Genomic DNA, 6769 nt, shown 5'->3' with positions numbered 1-6769 from the left:
ATGAAGGAAACTGAAGTATTTAAAGCAAAAACCTACTGCAGCCATTTTCATATACCAAGAAAGTAGCATGATTACTATTCATTAAATAAATAATTCTGTGTGCTAGGCACTGTGTTTGATGCCTCGGGTGGTACACAGAAGAGTATAAGCAGGCATGACACTGTTGGATTTTTCCCAGAGGAGAGCGCTACCCTAAATCACTCACAGAAGGCGTCTCTTGATGCAATAAGCAAGAGGAATTTATTCAGGAACCAGCTAGCTGGGGTCCAAGTGTCAGCCCGACGCAGCAGGTCTCAACAAGGACCTCGAGCACTCAAAACCAAGGGTTTATATAGCATTTTCAAAACACTTAACGCTTAGTAATTTTCCACAGCTGCACATTATCTTTGCAAGACATACATCCTGGGGTTAAGCGAGAGCAAGGTAAGACCACTCCTCAATTTAGGGAGGTTCTGCACGATAAGCTTGGTATGTAGGATTAACTGACCAAGGTTAGCTGACTGAAGGCCACAGCTGCCCCCATCCCGGTGTTCATGATTAACTTGTTTTCCAAGGCCTTACTCAGTTCCAGTTTTTTTTCTTTTAAGTCACAACTTCAGAAAACTGCTTCTAGGCCCTTAAGATGGCTACTCTTATGCTAACTTATTCTCATTTTTACATTCCCCTCTTCTTCTTGTAACTATTTCAATCATGAAATTAGAGGTCATCTGTTTGGTAGTGCAATAGGGGAAAGGCACAATATGAACGGCGCAGTCTTAGCTTTTGAAGGTTGTCTTTGTCCAGCTGACGTGGTTATCTTGGAATAGTTTTTGAGAACGGTGTGTGGGTCAGCTAAACAGCGTTGGTGTCTCTGGACGCGCACCTGGTCACTTTAGGGGTCTTCTGGTGATTTTTAAGCTGGAGAGGATTCTCAGTAGGTTGGGCTCTCCACGTGAGATGGTCGTCAGCTGTCTCGGCTGAGACAATGGGTTTCACATGAGATGCGTGGATCCAGGTGGCAATCTTACTAACTTTGACTGCTGTTGGGGTGGTCAGTAACACTAAGTAGGGTTTTTTCTACCGTGGCTCAAGGGTCTGCGCTCGGTGTCGCTTTACAAACACAAAGTCTTTAACTTGGAACAGGTGGGCTGCTTCTGAAGTGCCGGGCTCATAGACTGCTTTTAGTTGGGTCTACACTTCTCTTTGGACTGCCTGAAGAGCTTTTAACTTATTATATAAATCGCGGTTGTCAGTTTGGGTAACGGGGAAGGGGTCTTTGAATATTAAAGATAATTTCTTTCTTTGATTTCTCTCTGGGACACTGGCGCCCTGGTTCGGGTGCACATCAAAAGATTGCATGCCCAGCCTCTAAGGTGGGCTGAGATATTGTCTATTTGCTAAAGAATCTTGCTTTTTACTATGTCGTCTACAGCTGGGTCTGTATGCTAAGTCAATTGCTCAGCTTGCAAAATTACCTAGTCAGATTTGAAGGAGGAAAGACACCACACAGGCTCAGGCTCTCCAGTATGCTAAAGCGAATCTTATACACGATTACAAATGACTAGCATAACAAAACATGTGCTACTCTTCTCTATCTGGGGAACATTAACTGATCTCACTGAAGAATGATTCCAGAGTTCCATGTTCAACATAGTTCCAGTAGGGGGGGAGTTCCAGCATGTAGTTACATTGCTCTGATTGCAAATATCCTGCCCCGCTTCTTCCAGAGGCTCTTACTTTATTCTGTCTAAGCCTATGGTCCCTGTCTCATTCTCTCTTCTACAGGTAGAGACTCTAGCTGCTGCTAGGGAAAAGGGGCGATGACCGCTCTGGCTGCTTCGTGCTGAGAAGAGGGCGCAGTAAAGGGTGCAGCTAGGTCTCTATCACTGGTCAGTTGAGAGGGCTTCAGAAGGCTGGCGCTTCTATCTTGGGTTTCGTTTCTATTACTATTTGCAGTTTTGTGGCTTCTAGGCAAGATAAAACAAATTGTGTTATTAGGTTATGTAGCAACATCTGGAGTTGGATTTTTTATTCTGGAAGGAGGCTGCATTATTGAAACAATACTTTAAAATCACTTTCATTTTTATTAGAAGTAACTAGGTTAAGAAAATAATTAACAGCTAGCTTGATTATTTGCACAAGTGCAGCAAGAAGAGCAATTGATTACACAGGGTCTTTTAAATATGCTTTGCTGGAACTTTTTGCAAGGAACTTCAGATTGAACTTTTAAAGGCCTCTTGAGGCTAGACAGCCAAGCCAGACCTGCCATCAGGCTTTGCCTGCAGTACCTGTAGATTTGGATGAATTCCTCTCTTCTCGAGGTCTCTGCACCTGCCAGGAAGCGACTTTCTTTACTCACCTGGTAAGGCTGCTGGGAACTCTGCAAGCAAGGTACCAGGCTAGTTCTTCCAAGGGGCTTTGTTGGCCCTATAAAGTCAATCTTAGTTCCTTAAAGTTGTTCACATCTGAGTCCATGCACATGTCTCTCAGGTATGACATTCCAGCCAAAGCCCTGGCAGTATAACCAGTGTTCTTAATTAGTCTTCTCACAAGGAAAGCAGATTCTTACTAAACTCATGCAAATAAACATACTGCCATGGAATACAAAAACAGTCACTAAAAGTTTTTAAACTCTGTAGGGATCAGGTAGAGAGAAGGATGTCTCAATTCTGCTTATAAAGACAGCCATCTACTAAACTGTTGTCAGCTTAAGAGAACAAGCTCAAAACACTATCAGCAACATTCGAAACAAAAAGACACAAAACCATTTTCTTTAGTTTATGTAATCTTATGCAACTAATACCTGTTCTGCTGAAATCCAGTTCTTTACCAGTCCAGGAACAACAAAACAGTGACTATAAATGACAAAAAACTTACAAATGACAATGGTCAAAGATCTGACGAGAGCTCACTGTAAGACAGTTGACATAAGGAAATTCTGATATTTCTGTAATACAAAACATTCAGTAACAAAGTTTAGCATTATTCTCTTTGACAGTGCTTTCCTGGTAAATATATATATATCAGATAAATAAGCCAAATTAGTCAAATACTTTCTCTAATGAGAAAAAATTCTTCTGACATGTTCCAGGGGCCCTCTGGAAAATATCAGAGTTAACTAGAGGTAAAAGCACTTTTTTGCACTTAATTCTTTTAGAACTGTCTATCATTACACATTTATTGTCTATATACCCAGCACAGTAAACGAGATATCTTAAAAAGGTGGGGCAGCAGGGGAGACTGCTGCTGTCAGTTTTTAAAGACAATATATACAAAGTCAAAATAATCTATGTTACCAAGCATTCTTGAGAGAATGGTAGCAGATGGTAGATTTTTCTGCTTTCATCTTCAGGAGGGGAAAAAAGCTACAATAAGAATTCACATTTAGCTGAAAGAACTGTCCAAACTCAAGACAGATTATAATATCACCAGGCATACAAAAGACCTGTTAGAGATACATACAAAGAATGAATATGGCTATAGTCAAATTCAACTTAAAAGTTTAAGCAGAATCTCAAATTTAAATGTCTCTTTCCTTCACACAGATATTCAGATTTGACCAGAAATATGCTTTGAGATGAAAGAGATCAGGCATTTTACTTCTTCATTTAGGGATTGAGAAATGACGACCTTTGGCTTTCTAACCAGCTATTTCATTCATGGCGTCAATAGTGGGTTGTGGTGACATGGAAATGTATGCTGGATATTTGGATGGTTTAAAGATTATATACAATCAATAGCTTACAAACAGTGAAAATAATAAGAACATAACTTAGCATGTGTCCAAGACCAGATACAAAAAAGCAGAGAAAGTACTTAAGTCTACAGGTCTTCCCTGAAAGCTTCAAGAATGTTTTACTCTTTAACAGTAGATAGAGCTTTTAATAGAATTTGCATAGCAACTTATAAGATCATTTGCATTAAAAAATATGGAGAGTCCTCCATGTTTTTTAAAACATACAAACATATCCACAGCATATAAATTAAACAAGAAGACCTGGTGGTTCTCAAAAAAATCTATTACAACTTTCCTCAAAAGTGGTCACACGTTTGCCCATCTAAACTTTTACAGTGAAACCTGTTTTTCTGGGAGAAACATAATCTTGTCCAGATTCTACACAATTTAATTTTTAAGAATAAATTTTGGTTTGTTAACTTAAATAATTCAATTTCTCATGCCATGCAGTCGTTTTCAGTAACAAAATATTTCAAAGGCAAATAAAGGTTACACAGTTGTTAACAAACTTTAGCTTTTAGTCCTTTTAATATTAAGATTTCATTAAAAAAAAATATTCTGGCAACTCACTGAGACTTTAAGCATGAGAAACTGCTTTGATAAAACAATTAGAGAACTCTTTGCAATCTTTCAACATTAAGAGCAGACTAACAGTTAAAGAAAACTGTTTTTTGTTTTGTTTTTTTAACTGGAAACAAAATTCTAATTTTGCTGTGCACTTGATATCAAGACTCACTTGCTTTAATTTCACATAGCATGACTATATCTGTAAGAATATAGTAATTTATTCTTCATTTGCCCCATGGTCTCAAGCACATAAACGGGTGAGAATTATGCCTGGGCTTGCCGGGGTTTGTCCCGCCTTATCTCTAAACATCTTGACCTTCCTCCAAAGCAACAGACTGAGCGGATCCGCTACAACAAAAGGCACCACGCTGCTGCACCACACTGCTCTCTCTTTGTCTCTGTTCTCCGTCCCTCTCTAACATAAACAGCTGCACTTTAGAACAAAGCTACTTTCTTTTATCAAAAAACACATTTTTTAGCATGCAGATGAGTTTCCATTCCTTATACCTTCTCTTATTAAAACATACATCTTTTAGCATAGAGAAATGTTTTCTTTATTTAAGTAGTTTTTATTAGAACTTAAAATCATTTGATACTTTAACTTTCAGTGAACACTGAAAAACAGGCCACTGTAAACTGTTACACTAGCATTCTTCATCTATGAACATATATTATCATTTTTGGAAATGTGCTTTACAACACAATTTCTCATTAGGCACAAAATATGTCTATATAACTTAGCAAACTTTAAAAATTTTGGTTACCACAAAAATTCTCAAGCTGTTTGCATACATACACAGTTATACATTAATACAGTATTAAGATGTTTATTTGCTACACTTGTTTACTTATTTTTAGCAACTATGCCAGATTACTTAGAAAACTTTTACTAAACATTAGACAAAGTCAAGCTTTCCTTCAAGCATTTTCTTGAAATGTTTAACTGGTAACATCAACTTAAATGACTTTAAGTAAACTTTGGCAGCTGATAACCACAATGACATGCCCGCCTCAGGCAAACCCAAATTAGCATTAATGCTTAACATTTTCCATCAGATTTTCTGGAAGTTTTAGAATGCCCAATTTTCATAAGCGCTTGTCTTTAAATCAATTTCATTAATACCATCCGGAGGTAGAAAGATATTTTCATGTACACACTTAGACACACAAACATACAGACTGAGACATAATGATAAGGTTCCCTCCGGCAGCCAGCCAACATTAAAGGATGGCCACTTGAGGTGCAGAAAACACGAAATTTTCTCTTCCTGATGTCCGTGCTCAAATTGTGAGCTCTCTCCCTAACGTCTGAGAAAAATGGTCTGTCATGAGAGACAAGGGGGTCGTCTGCGTCTGTCCCATTGTCAGTATAACAATAATTAGACACGTAAAAGACACAAAAAACAAAGACACACACAAATTAGACACACAGCGGCCGCGTTTAGTTCTCCTCAGAGTCTCAAACAGAAACCGAAAGGAATCAGAGGGTTGATACTCTCGGCGCCCAAAAACCAACCCTATCTCATCAGGTTCACTTTGCCGGAAAAACAGACGGGAGGCTACCAGGCGTCCCTGGCCCTCCAACCTCCCCGAGGCGTCCCCCAGGGCTGCAGCCTGCGGTGCTCCTAGTACGTCTACCGACCGCAGTCGCGACCCCTCACGGGACCGGGACGGCTGCCAGACAACGGGTACCCTTTCAGAATTCTGACCGGTCTCACTGAAAAACAGAAAACAGAATACAGACAACCCAAGGCGCCACTAATCTTACCTCTTCCTCCAAGAGCGACTTCGGGAGTGAAGCGGGGTGAGCGCAGATCCCGGACGAGCCCCCAAATGTTGGATTTTTCCCAGAGGAGAGCGCTACCCTAAATCACTCACAGAAGGCGTCTCTTGATGCAATAAGCAAGAGGAATTTATTCAGGAACCAGCTAGCTGGGGTCCAAGTGTCAGCCCGATGCAGCAGGTCTCAACAAGGACCTCGAGTACTCAAAACCAAGGGTTTATATAGCATTTTCAAAACACTTAACTCTTAGTAATTTTCCACAGCTGCACATTATCTTTGCAAGACATACATCCTGGGGTTAAGCGAGAGCAAGGTAAGACCACTCCTCAATTTAGGGAGGTTCTGCACGATAAGCTTGGTATGTAGGATTAACTGACCAAGGTTAGCTGACTGAAGGCCACAGCTGCCCCCATCCCGGTGTTCATGATTAACTTGTTTTCCAAGGCCTTACTCAGTTCCAGTTTTTTTTCTTTTAAGTCACAACTTCAGAAAACTGCTTCTAGGCCCTTAAGATGGCTACTCTTATGCTAACTTATTCTCATTTTTACAGACACCTGACATCCTAGAGTTCACAGATACATTCAGCATTTAAATATTCATGGCTTCCATCATTATAACGATAACACTACTACTTTAACACAAATAAACTGTTCATCTGTCAGCATGGAAAACTAACCATGGAAACTATTATAACAAACTTAATT

General features: G+C 39.7%; 1 long non-coding RNA gene across 1 annotated transcript; it reads right to left on the bottom strand.

Annotated features, from left to right (window-relative positions):
- Nucleotides 1-1910: 1910 nt before the first annotated feature.
- On the bottom strand, nt 1911-4259 carry LOC130682525 (uncharacterized). Its single transcript, XR_008995704.1, has 2 exons — nt 4180-4259; nt 1911-3839 (listed from the first exon to the last, which is right to left on the bottom strand). It is a non-coding gene; the product is annotated as an uncharacterized LOC130682525 (long non-coding RNA).
- Between the last annotated feature and the right edge of the window lie 2510 nt (nt 4260-6769).

The sequence above is a fragment of the Manis pentadactyla genome, unplaced genomic scaffold (assembly GCF_030020395.1).
Source record: "Manis pentadactyla isolate mManPen7 unplaced genomic scaffold, mManPen7.hap1 scaffold_811, whole genome shotgun sequence".
Classification (NCBI taxonomy): Eukaryota; Metazoa; Chordata; class Mammalia; order Pholidota; family Manidae; genus Manis; species Manis pentadactyla.
Note: the sequence above shows the minus strand (reverse complement) of the source record. Positions and strands in the feature narration are given on the sequence as shown.